This window comes from Neoarius graeffei, chromosome 6 (genome assembly GCF_027579695.1).
Source record: "Neoarius graeffei isolate fNeoGra1 chromosome 6, fNeoGra1.pri, whole genome shotgun sequence".
NCBI classification, from domain to species: domain Eukaryota; kingdom Metazoa; phylum Chordata; class Actinopteri; order Siluriformes; family Ariidae; genus Neoarius; species Neoarius graeffei.
The window spans coordinates 20,722,106-20,735,043 of NC_083574.1; the positions used below are offsets into that span (position 1 = coordinate 20,722,106).

At 39.8% G+C, this 12,938-nt stretch overlaps 1 protein-coding gene across 6 annotated transcripts in view; it reads left to right on the top strand.

The window, feature by feature from the left end:
- Positions 1-12,938, top strand: part of large2 (LARGE xylosyl- and glucuronyltransferase 2) — a 292,118-nt gene that overhangs the window by 209,445 nt on the left and 69,735 nt on the right. The window contains exon 1 of one of the 6 annotated variants that reach the window (XM_060923415.1): positions 9,656-9,883. The exons of the other annotated variants lie outside the window; for them this stretch is intronic. The gene's annotated coding sequence lies outside the window, so the exon portion shown is untranslated. Of the gene's footprint in view, positions 1-9,655; positions 9,884-12,938 lie in introns of those variants that run through there. 6 annotated transcript variants of the gene reach the window in all.

Consider the following 12,938-nt stretch of genomic DNA (forward strand, 5'->3'; position numbering starts at 1 on the left):
CAACACAATGGTAAACATGCTCCTGTCCCAACTTTTTTGAAAAGTGTTGCTGACATCAAATTCAAAATGAACATATATTTTTCCAAAAACAATACATTTTTTTCACTTTCAACGTTTGATATGTTGTCTTTGTACTATTTTCAATGAAATATAAGGTTTCCATGAATTAGATTAGATTAGATTAGATTAGATTAGATTAGATTAGATTAGATTAGATTAGATTAGATTAGATAAAACTTTATTGATCCCTTTGGGAGGGTTCCCTCAGGGAAATTAAGATTTCAGCAGCATCATTACAGATAAACAGAGAAAAGAAATAGAGAAAACTTCTAGATAAATTAAAATAAATTAAGTATTTACATATACAAATATAAAAGAATAAGATATGGGGAAGGGGGGGAAGTGGGGTTAGGGTAAGTGTGTGTGTGTGTGTGTGTGTGTGTGTGTGTGTGGGGGGGGGGGGGGGGGTAGGAAAAAGATATTGCACTTTATATTGCACATTGTCCGGTATTGCTTATTGTTAGGCTAGGCTACTGCTCCTTCCCGTCCTCTGTCCTCCTTGCTCTGTCAGGTGATACTATGTGGTGCATTGGACATTGCCATGCTAATGAGCAGATGCCATCTAGATGTATTTAAAGATTATTGATGCGAATCAAAGCATCAAAGAATCTGCTGCAGCGAAGATAATAAAACAGATGTTCCCAAAGTAGAACAAAACCTGCTCTCTTCCACTGCAACCCTACTAACTAATGCAGGTAGCGAATGTACTTCATATAAACTCAGCTTGATAAAGCTGGTGCATAGTAGTTTAAGTGAGCATTTTTCATGGCCTCTATTTATATCAGGAAAACATAAACAGAGCTGAATAACATCTGATGAAAAATCACAAAACCATGCTGTGTTCTTTATTTAAAAGTCATAATCTACAGAGTGGTCATGATTGTGTAATACTGTATGTAGCCACATAGCAAAGTGTTTGTCAGCCATGATACTCATTTTACACCAACATGAAGAAAAAAACACAAAAAAAGGAACAAGCAGAACTCACAGAAATAAGACATGAGACGGTGGGACAGTAAATAACCAGTGTTTTTAATTTAAATTTTTTTTTCATCCTTATAACCTGTCTGGTGTGGGTAACCTGAAAGCCTCTTAAAGGAATAATCCGGAGTGATATGCTTTCTAGGTCTATTTTCGCATTATTGGGAGTGAGTTGCTACCACAATCACGTCAATTGGATATGTTTTGAGACAGTTCGTTTTTTTGCGATTTCAACCGGAAAGCGCTAACACGGCAGTGCAAGGGGCATGTCTTTTTGCCGATACAGACCCCCAGACCCCCGACTAAAATTTTCAGATAATTTCACCAGCCCCAAATCACATCCCTGTATATAGTTCATTGAATATTATTAAAAATTCCTCATATGCTTTATCAACATCTTTTTCTTTATAAACTACATTCCAGTCCTGTATCATTAAGTAATTTTTTAGTGCAATCATGGTTTCTTCAGTTTTCACTCTTATATATTTATAATTTTTAGTATCCTTTTTCTTGCTATAATTACAGTAATATACATTAAAAATAGGTAGGTGGTCACTGATATCTGTTAATAGTAGTCCACTCTCTATATTATTTTCCAGGATATTAGTAAATATATTATCTATTAAAGTGGTGCTGTGAGAAGTGATCCTGCTTGGTCTGGTAATAGTTGGATACAGTCCCATACTGAACATTGAGTTAATGAACTCTTCTGTCATTTTATGGTTTTTATGATTTAAGAGGTCGATGTTAAAATCACCACAGATGTACATGACCTTCTGTGTTGATTTTATAAACATACTTTCCATCCAATCTATAAAAACTTCTATGCTTGATCCAGGAGATCTGTATATACAGCTCACCGTTATATTTTTCATTTTTTCACAACATACCGTATTTCTACTGTAATACACTCCATCCAATCATCAACAGCTACTGTCATTTTATTATTAATTTTATATTCAAAACTATTATCAACATATATTGCCACTCCCCCTCCTCTTTTGTTCTTTCTGTTTATATAATTAAATTCATACCCGTTCAGCTCAAAATCTACTCCCATCTCATCACTGATCCAAGTTTCTGATATGGCTATTATATTGAATGGAGTATTGAATTGACTGAGATATTCCTTAATTTTATGGAAATTGGCATACAGACTTCTGGTATTGAAATGAATAATTAATATCTTATTTCCTTCTCTGATCGTTGCATTGTATTGATTTTCAGTGTAATACCAGCAGCTGATATTGATGTCACTGAAAAGATTATTTTCCGGATCAATATTATTTTCCATATCTTGTGTTTTATGCTCAGTATAAAGGAAAGTGTCCAGTTCTTGTGTCCAGTGTCCAATCCTTGTGTCATGATTGTAAATTGCTTTGAATGGCTCCCTCAGAATTTGTCCAGTTCCCCAACATCTCGGATGACCAGGATCTTGGCCTCTTCTGGAGATCCCTTCAGCTTTATGAATATCTTATAGTTTTGTGTCCAAGTGTTTTGGATTTTCCCCTGTTTCCTCAGGAGTCTCGCCTTTCTTGCAATGTCTGTATTTTTTTTTTGTTAAGTGCTCATTCAGAAAAACGTCTGAGCCTTTCAGTTTCCTCCCTTGCTTTAACAGCTGCATCTTCTACTTTCTGTTGGCAAATCTTATTATTACAGCCGGTTTGCCTGTGTTGCTTCTCCGTGGGAGAGGGTGACATGCTTCAGTGTTTGTGCTTTTTACCTCTATACCCTTGGAGTGCAGGAATGCTATCACCTGTTGCTCCACAGAGTTAGCATCCTCCTCGTTCTGCTCCTCTCCGTCTCCTCTTGCCACTGCTCCAGCATATGACCGGGGTTTAATCTGCAGCCCGGTCACAATGATGTCATTTATCCGGGTGTACTGCTCCAGCTCCTCCACTCGGTTCTCGAGAAAGGCGATCCTCTTTGCCTTCTCCGTGTTCTGCAGCCGCAGAGCTTTGACCTCTTTCACCAGGTCCAGGATGGTCTTCTGCTGCATCCTGACAGCAGAGATTTCTTCACCCAGAAAGTCGAGGGATTTTTTAATGTCATCAATCTCCTCGACCATAGGAGCTCTCTTCGGGGGCATTGCGTTGTTTGTTGTTACACGGCCCGTTCCCACGCAGCCTCTCGGCCTGCTCTCGCGCAGCCTCGCTCCCGCGCAACCTCTCGGCCTGCTCTCGCGCAGCCTCGCTCCCGCGCAACCTCTCGGCCTGCTCTCGCGCAGCCTCGCTCCCGCGCAACCTCTCGGTCCGCTCTCGCGCAGCCTCGCTCCCGCGCAGCCTCGCTCCCGTGCGACGTCGCTCCCGCGCAACTGCGCAAAATGAAAAGAATATGGCACCACTACAAACCTGATAAGAGAAGGCCGCCCACCAAAACTCACAGACCGGGCAAGGACGGCATTAATCAGAGATGCAACAAAGACACCAAAGATAACACTGAAGGAGCTGATAAGATCCACAGTGGAGATGGGAGTATCTGTCTATTGGACCACTTTAAGCTGTACACTCCACAGAGTGGGGCTTTATGGAAGAGTGACCAGAAAAAAGTCATTGCTGAAGAAAACACGTTTGTAGTTTGCCCAACAGCATGTGGCAGACTCCCCAAACACATGGAAGAAGATTCTCTGGTCAAATGAGACTAAAATTAATCTTTTTGACCATCATGGGAAATGCCATGTGTGGCACAAACCCAACACCATTCCTACAGTGAAGCATGGTGGTGGCAGCATCATGCTGTGGGGATGTTTTTCATCTGCAGGGACAGGAAAGCTGGCCAGGACTGAAGGAAAGATGGATGGCACTAAATACAGGGCAATTCTGGAGGAAAACCTGTTTGAGTCAGCCAGAGGTTTAAGACTGGGACGAAGGTTCACGTTCCAGCAAGACAATGACCCTAAACAGACTGCTAAAACTACACTGGAGTGGTCTAAAGGGAAACATTTAAATGTCTTGGAATGGCCTAATTAAAACCCATTCCTCAATCCAGTTGAGAATCTGTGGCATAACTTGAAGATTGCTGTACACCAACGCAGTCCATCTAACTTGGAGTTGGAGCAGTTTTTCCTTGAGGAATGGGCAAAAATCCCAGTGGCTAATAGAGGCATACCCCAAGAGACTTGCAGCTGTAATTGCAGCAAAAGGTGGCTCTACAAAGTATTGACTGGGGGGGTGAATACCTATGCACACTCCAGATTTCTGTTTTTTTCCCCCCATCTTAATTATTGTTTGTGTCACAATAAAACAATTTTCACCTTTAAAGTTGTAGGCATGTTGTGTAAATCAAATGGTGCTAATCCCCCCAAAATCCATTTTAATTCCAGCTTGTAATGCGACAAAACAGGACAGACGCAAAGGGGAATGAATACTTTTGCAAGACACTGGATATAAAAGGGAGAACATTGCCAATTTGGCATTGTTGATAACAGTTGAAATAATCATGACTGCATGTTTGGGGTAACACTGAAATGAGAAGGCACAGGGAAAACATTTACTTAATTATTTAGTTTATTATTTGCTCATTCTTTCATGTGAATGTTCATTTAATGAAAAAAAAAACGTGCTTGAAATAAAAAAAAAATTTTATTGTCCAAAAATGTAAAATAGTTTTGATTATTAATCACCACATTATATATGTAATGTTTAACAACAATGTAATATATTAACATATTACCACTTTATATTTAATTGGTTTTTGGTTAAAAACGAACGCCATGTGACCCTATCGATTGGCTTTAGCAGCTACTAATGCTACTGATTGGGGATGCACATTGCAAAGATGGTCTTAGCAAAGTTGCTCTTAAGACTCTTTCTTACGAGTGACTTCGGGAACACCACATACAGAGACAACGCTCGTTGCTTAAAGTGCCATTCCACCATTGGATGTATTCTTTGGCATAAAATACAATATATTTTATGACAACATGACTAGACAGAGAAATCTTTTAGCTTCAAAATGATATATCAAACATAATTTTTTGACAACGACAAGTATATTAATTTTGCGACCAAAGTCACCTACCCTTTTAATTTCCGCGCGGTAGTGAAACGTGATGTCATCGGCAGGTTCCCCTTCTTGTGTACCACGTGTCGGTCTATTTTTAGACCAGGAAACCCCCAAAGTGAGAGAGTCATTTCTCCTCGTATATGGGGGCCAAAAAAATTGCGAAAAATGTTGAGTTAATCTTTCAGTTAGCTAGATTTATTGGTATTAGCTAGATTTATTGGTATTATTTTTATCGCGTTCTTTCCGCCATTGCTGATAATATGTGCCACGTCACGTGGTACACAAGAAGGGGAACCTGCCAATGACATCACGCGCGGAAATTAAAAGGGTAGGTGACTTTGGTCGCAAAATTAATATACTTGTCGTTGTCAAAAAATTATGTTTGATATATCATTTTGAAGCTAAAAGATTTCTCTATCTAGTGATACCATTTACTGTATATATGTTGTCAAAATATATTGTATTTTATGCCAAAGAATACATCCAATGGTGGAATGGCACTTTAAGAGCGTCTTTAAACTCGCTCTTTAGCACTAAAGGAAAACATTATCAGGAAACCTACCCCTGTTGTGTTAGCACCCTCTTCGTGGCAGTTTGATTTTTTTTTTAAAGTTGAAGTAAACAGTAAATGGGATAGATTGTGTAGCATGCTTGTTGCTATGAGATAGAACTAGATTCCATCGATCCATCCATTATCTGTGCAGGTTCGTGGGCAAGCTGGAGCCTATCCTAACTGACTATGGGCGAGAGGCGGGGTACACCTTGGACAAGTCGTCAGGTCATCGTAGGGCTGACACATAGAGACAAACAACTATTCACATTCACACCTATGGTCAATTTAGGGCCACCAGTTAGCCTAACCTGCATGTCTTTGGACTGTGGGGGAAACCGGAGCACCCGGAGGAAACCCACACAGACACAGGGAGAACATGCAAATTCCACACAAAAAGGACCCCCTTCGGCCACTAGACTTGAACCCAGAACCTTCTTGCTTTGAGGCGACAGTGCTAACCACTACACCACCATGCCACCTAGAGCTAGATTGATTCTATTAATTATTAAATACTAAACAGTTAATTTCTCGTATGAACAAGAAGAAAAGACAGCCTGACAGCCTGAGATGGGTCTGGTATTGGTATGAACTAGTACCAAAAAGCATTCACTCATACATGTACATGGTCTGGGGGGGGGGAGGTATCAATGAATCCCTATTTGAAAGGATGTTCATTATAAACAAGTTGTGAATAAGAGTCCTGGAATTAGCAGAAGACATTCTTTATGAGTATAGCAACAGCATCTGTCACATACTTAACATGAACTCAGATTTTACAGTCAGCTCCTGTTTCTTAAATCAATGTGTCAAAACCACTGTACAGTGAGAACATTAGCCAGTGGATACTTTAATTAAGGGTAAGGATTAAATCATAAAAAAATGCTTAACTAAGTTTTGGCTGACTTTAAATTCTCACTTCATTGGGCTAAATTAAAAGAAGGTCACATGCATAAGAAAAGCAAACTTTTAATTTGTATTCTGTATAGTACTCAATTGCCTGTAATAATGTCCACACTGTTAGGAGACAGAAGAGTGTAATAATGAAGCCCTGGCCAAATAGTTGTTAGGACACACGTAAGAGACAGCAGGCTGGCAAGCGCTGGCTGAAAAGAGGCACATAACAGGTACTTAAGAACAGCTGCTAGGGTAATGTGTACTGTTGGAATGGGAAAATAAATAAATACATTTTCATGTTGGAAAAAGCAGTTTATAACTGCACTTTTTTAAAAATTGAAATGGGTAATGGTAGTGGTGTTTTTTTTCCACCAGAAACTAACTATAGAATAGTGCAGATCTAAGTAAAGAATGGTAGTATAGAGTTTTGCATCATTTTAGATTCATTTTGTGGATAAAAATTAAAGCAAGACTTCCTTTTGATTTCATAAAACCGGCGAAATTTAGTTCACTCTGAAATTTGGTCATTGTGATATGTTTATTTCTGTAATGTCTCACAAAATAACAGGCTATTCTGTGGTTGGGAAGTTAGTTATTTTGAGGGAATTCCCTAGTAAATAATGTGCATGAAATCACTCGCTTTGCATGGTCAAGCAGACAGAGGAAGTTCGTGTGCACATGCGCAGGTTTATCTTTAACCTTGCATTGACAGTTACATCATTCTGTTGCTAAACGAACAGCTGATCACACCGAGGTGCTCGCTAACTGCTGATATTTATTAGTTTGGTCCTGTGTTTCCTTTCCTTCACAACATAACGTCTTTTCTTCTCACTTTTCGTTACTGTAGTCGATCTTTCATGTTTCATTTGCACATTCATATCCTACATTTTTCTCTCCTGTTTCAAATTTGTATCCCACAATGCCTTGCACGAACGCCCACCACATGATGCATGACATAGTATCTTGAATTGGGTCATGGTGAAGCAGGAAAAAATAGCGGAGAATTTAGGGCCACATGACCCTAAATTCATTAATTGTTCTATTGAAATAAGAACTAATAAAATTGAAATTCTGTGATTCGAATTCAGCAGCTTTCAGTCCAGTAAACAAAAATAATTGGGTGTCAGGGACAATTCTTTTTATGACCTACACTTGAAAATTTTGAAAGGCAGTCTACCTTTAATAAATGTTATTAATTAATCACCCCAAATTAATTTTTTTGCATATATTGATACAATTTTTATCATATCTTTTACAAAAACAGACTATGTTTCCAGATTTTAATCTGGAGAATAGCCTCATGAATAGCCAACTTATACTTCCAGGTTGTCTTTTTTCATGCTGAAATGTAGTGCAGTGGACATTTTTTTCATATTTAGATTCATGAATATTTAACTTCTAAACTTTGTGTGGCAAAAAAAAAAAAAAACAGCAATTAAAAGCAAGGGATCTTCTTTTAGTTTTTAAAAATAATTGTATAAATAAATGAATAAATTTTCTATCTTGGAGTATGGCAAGAAAATAGAACAAAAAAGCTCCAGTGTCGAAAAGTCTAGGTTGAAGACTAAGTGGAGTATTTTATCACCATCCCTCAAAAAAAAAATTGACGACAAATTTAAAATTTATTCTTTATTATGTTAAATAGAATTGACTATCCAGTTCATATGCCACATATTTCATTCAAATGCTAAAATATTTACTCCTAATATACATTGTTAATTGTGGTTTCTTAATGACTACCAGCATATAAAAATTCTATTAATATGGTCCCGAATTTATTATATTGAGTTTGACTAGTTATATGTTATATCATATATTAGATTAGATTAGATTAGATTAGATTAGATTAGATTAGATTAGATTAGATTAGATAGAACTTTATTGATCCCTTTGGGAGGGTTCTCTCAGGGAAATTAAAATTCCAGCAGCATCATTACAGGATAAACAGAGAATAGAAAATAGAGAAAACTTCTAGATAAATTAAATTAAGTATTTACATATACAAATATAAAAAAGAATAAGATATGGGAAAAGAAGAAAGAAAAAGAAAAAAAGGCCAGCAGGAGACATATTGCACATTATATTGCACATTTATAGTGCACATTGTCTAGTATTGCTTTTTGTCAGGCTAGGCTAGGCTACTGCTCCTTCCCATCCTCTGTCCTCCTGTTACCCTTCCTCCCCCCCAGAGAGGAGTTGTACAGTCTGATGGAGTAAGGGACAAAGGAGTTTTTAAGTCTGTTAGTCCTGCACTTGGGAAGGAGCATTCTGTCACTGAACAGGCTCCTCTGGTTGCTGATGACGGTGTGCAGAGGGTGACTGGCATCGTCCATGATGTTCAGTAGTTTGTCCATAGTCCTTTTCTCTGCCACCATCACCAGAGAGTCCAGCTTCATGCCGACCACAGAGCCGGCCCGCCTGATCAGTTTGTCCAGCCTGGATGTGTCCTTCTTGGATGTGCTGCCCCCCCAGCACACCATGGTGTAAAACAGGACACTGGCAACCACGGACTGATAGAACATCCACAGGAGTTTCCTGCAGATGTTAAAGGACCATAGCCTGCTCTGTCCCTTCCTGTATAAGTGGTTGGTGTTGCAAGTCCAGTCCAGCTTGCTGTCCAGCCACAGCCCAAGGTACTTGTAGGAATCCACAGCCTCCACCTCAACTCTCTCGATCAGAACTGGTCATGACCTTGGTCTGGACCTCCCAAAGTCAATGACCAGCTACTTGGTCTTCGAGGTGTTGAGCTGCAGATGGTTCCTTTTGCACCAAACAGCAAAGTCCCTCACCAGGCTCCTATACTCCTCCTCTCTGTCGTCCCTGATACACCCCATGATGGCTGTGTCATCAGCGAACTTCTGAATGTGACACAGCTCCGAGTTGTAGCAGAAGTCCGTGGTGTACAGGGTGAAGAGAAGAGGGGCCAGCACCGTGCCCTGGGGTGCTCCGCTGCTGCTAATCACAGTGTCAGACATGATGTCCTTCAGCTTGATGTACTGCGGCCTGTCGGTGAGGTAGCTGGAGATCCAGGTGACCAGGCAGGGGTCCACTCGCATCCTGTTCAGTTTGTCCTGAAGCATAAGGGGCTGGATGGTGTTGAAGGCACTCGAGAAGTCCAAGAAGAGGATCCTCACTGTGCCATTTCCCTTATCCAGATGCGAGTGGGCTCGGTGTAGCAGGTAGAGGATGGCGTCTTCCACACCAACACCTGCCCAGTACGCAAACTGCAGACAGTCCTGGGCATGTTGCACCTGGGGTCTGAGGAGGCTGAGGAAGAGCTGCTCCAACGTCTTCATCAGATGTGAAGTGAGTGCCACCGGTCGGAAGTTGTTCAGCTCGCTGGGCCGGTTCTTCTTGGGAACTGGAACGATGCATGATGTCTTCCAGAGGGTGGGCACTATTAGTTATGTTATAATCTTGTTTCAAAAATATATTTTCAAAAGATATTATTAGTAGCTAAGAAAATGCAGTAGCAGTCAAAAGTTTACATACAGACACATGAATGCCATCATGGATATGAATGTCATGGCAGTATTTGGCTTTCAATGATTTCTGTTGAATTTCTGAATTGTACTTTTTCTACAGCAGAATGATTATACAATATACATCATTAATAGAAAAAAAACATGAATTTGGTGCACACGTTTTAATTTCTTTTGATTTTTCTAAAATCAATACATAGTCAAAGTTATACATACAGCGTAAAAAAATGCATACACATAACATTTGTTTAAATGTCCCTTACCAAGTTTCATCTTGACCAGATGCTTTTGGTAGCCAGCAACAAGCTTTTGGCAGCATTCTGGTTGGATATTTAACAACTCCTCTTGGCAGAATTGGTAGAGTTCAATTAAATTTGTGTTTCCTACCATGAACCCAGCTTTTAAGTACAGTCGACATACAGTATTTTTGATAGGGTTGAGGACAGGACTTGTTTTACACTCAAAGGAGATACACAGAACCTTTATTTTTAAATACATTTCTGAGTGCATAGTATCTCCATCCTTGACTCTTGCTGCATAAATGGGAATTTAAAAAATATATATTTTTGAGAGCTAAAATCGACCACAAAGTTGGCATTCGAGCTGCCCTGCTGAGCCAGCCATCCCTGAGTGCGTGATGTCATAGCAGGAACCGGTTTTAAGCCCGAGGCCTTTGGCAGCTATAGACCAGAGTCATATAAATAAAAAAATATGGTGAAAGTAAGAAATACTGTTACTGACTTGCTCAACTAAAACTGATTTGACTTCACTGATCGTGGGTTGACTCTCATTAAAACAGGATAGGTGTTATAACTTATGCAACATACATGTACATGCATGCATTTTCACTAATAAAATGTAAAAGGCTAATTAAATAATCAGATGAATTGAGACAATCACATTCTGAAGCAAAGTAAATAATCTTATACCGGTAACCTAAACACACAATACAAGTTACATGTATTAATCTAAATGCAGGTAAACAACAAGTGTTGTTGTTTTGTATCCAAATGAGAGCCACAGCTTACCCATCTGTGTTCTCACTTCTTGAAGGCCGACCTTGTGGCCGATTGTTTTGAAACAATCTGACTTTCAGTTGTTCATTCAGTTCTCCGTTCATTTACTTCTTCCATGTAGGGGCGAGATATTGCTGCTGAGGCAAGCATATCCAGTGGAGAAATCAGACGGCTGGTCCACTCATTCTCCATTTTCTCCATACTGAATACTCCGCCATTACTGCTCGGCTCAGGCAATTACTAAAACCCGGGACGGGACGTCACCGGTTTTAGCAACAACCGTGGGGAGGTCACTGCCCGAGCGATAATATGTCACGTCCCATCACGTCCCGTTCCGTCCCGGGTTTTAGCAACAATCCTCAGCTCACACTCCGGGGGAACTGGTGCAACTGAACTTACTTTCCTTTTCTTGTAGTTTTCTTTTCCTTTAATTGTTGGTACTGTGCCCTCTTTCAATATGGGCTTATAGCCAATGCTCCTCAACAGATCAGAGGTTTCGTATGAGTCTTCAGTAAAATGTGCAGAGTAGAGGAGAGACCACTTCGTAGACGCCCAATGTGCCCATGAACTTCTCGCAAAACGCGTCCAAATCTTTGCAGTTTGAACATTCTTGGGCCATGAATGCAACATAAATCCACCTTCTGTCGTGTTGCTGCACCCACCAGCAACACATCTATGTGACATGGTGATAAATTAGCTCAAAATGGAAGCTTGAAGTTGCAGTCAGCTCTGTGTTTTAGTATAGCGAAAATGCCAATGAGACCGATAGCCTTCCTGCGGTGACGTCACAGATGTCAAGGTCATTCACTCAGACTGCTACCTATATGAATCATTTTAATCATAAAAATGACTGTATTAGATTTATTGTTAACGCTTAAAACTATTCCCATGCCATTCTTGAGGTCTCAAGGCATTTATAAACAAAAAGTGAGACCATGGTTCTGCGTATCTCCTTTAATGTTAGCCTGCTTTATCCATTCCACAAACAGCTTTGAAGTGTATTTGGGGTCATTGTCCTGTTGGAACGCACGATTGTGTCTACATTTCTGATGTTTTGAGGTTATGCTGAAGAATTTTGTGATATTCCTCCTTCTTCATTATTCCATCCACTTTGTGCCATACACTAATTCCACTGGGAGCCCTGGAGCATAATGTTACTACCACCTGTTTAGCAGTTGGTACAGTGTTCCTCTGTACCTCTGGTCATTGTAGCCAAAAAACTCAATATTTGTCTCATTTTGACCATAAAACTTTTCTCCAGGAGGTGTTTTCTTTGTCCACGTGGTCAGCTGCAAACTTTGGTTGAGCTTGAAGGTGTTGATTTTGGAGCAGGGACTTCTTTCTTGGACAGCAGCCTTTTAGTCCATGGCGATGTTAAACTTGCTTGACCATAGATAGTGTTCCAGCAGTTTTCAGTTCATGGCAGACCTGTGTGTTGGTGGTTTCTGGGTTGTTCCTGACCATCCAAATCAGTTTCTTCTCAGCTGGGGTGACAGTTTGGGTCTTCTTCCAGCAAGGTGGCTTGGCACAGTGGCTACACCTCCCAATACAATTGTTTGAACTGATGAACTTGTTAAATGCAATTTTTTTTAAATAGAAATGGTTCTAAGAAGCATTCCTGACTTGTCTAAATACACAGTCCTCTTTCTCAGATCTGTACTGAGGTCCTTGGACATTTCCATTGTACTGTGTTGGTCAATCCAAAGAGTGCTGTCAAACAAACTCTTTATGTTGGCAATGAAAAACGACCAGCTGTAGTCAGTCATGGTCACTAACAGGAAGTTGAGAGACTTTGGCCTTGCCAAGTTTAAAGACATTTTGGAACTTTCAGCACCACTGAATTAATCATCTCAGTGGGTGTATGTATATTTTTGACCCTCTATGTATAATTTTGACCCTATGTTGATTTCAGAAAACCCAAAATAAATTAAAACTTGTGCACATAAT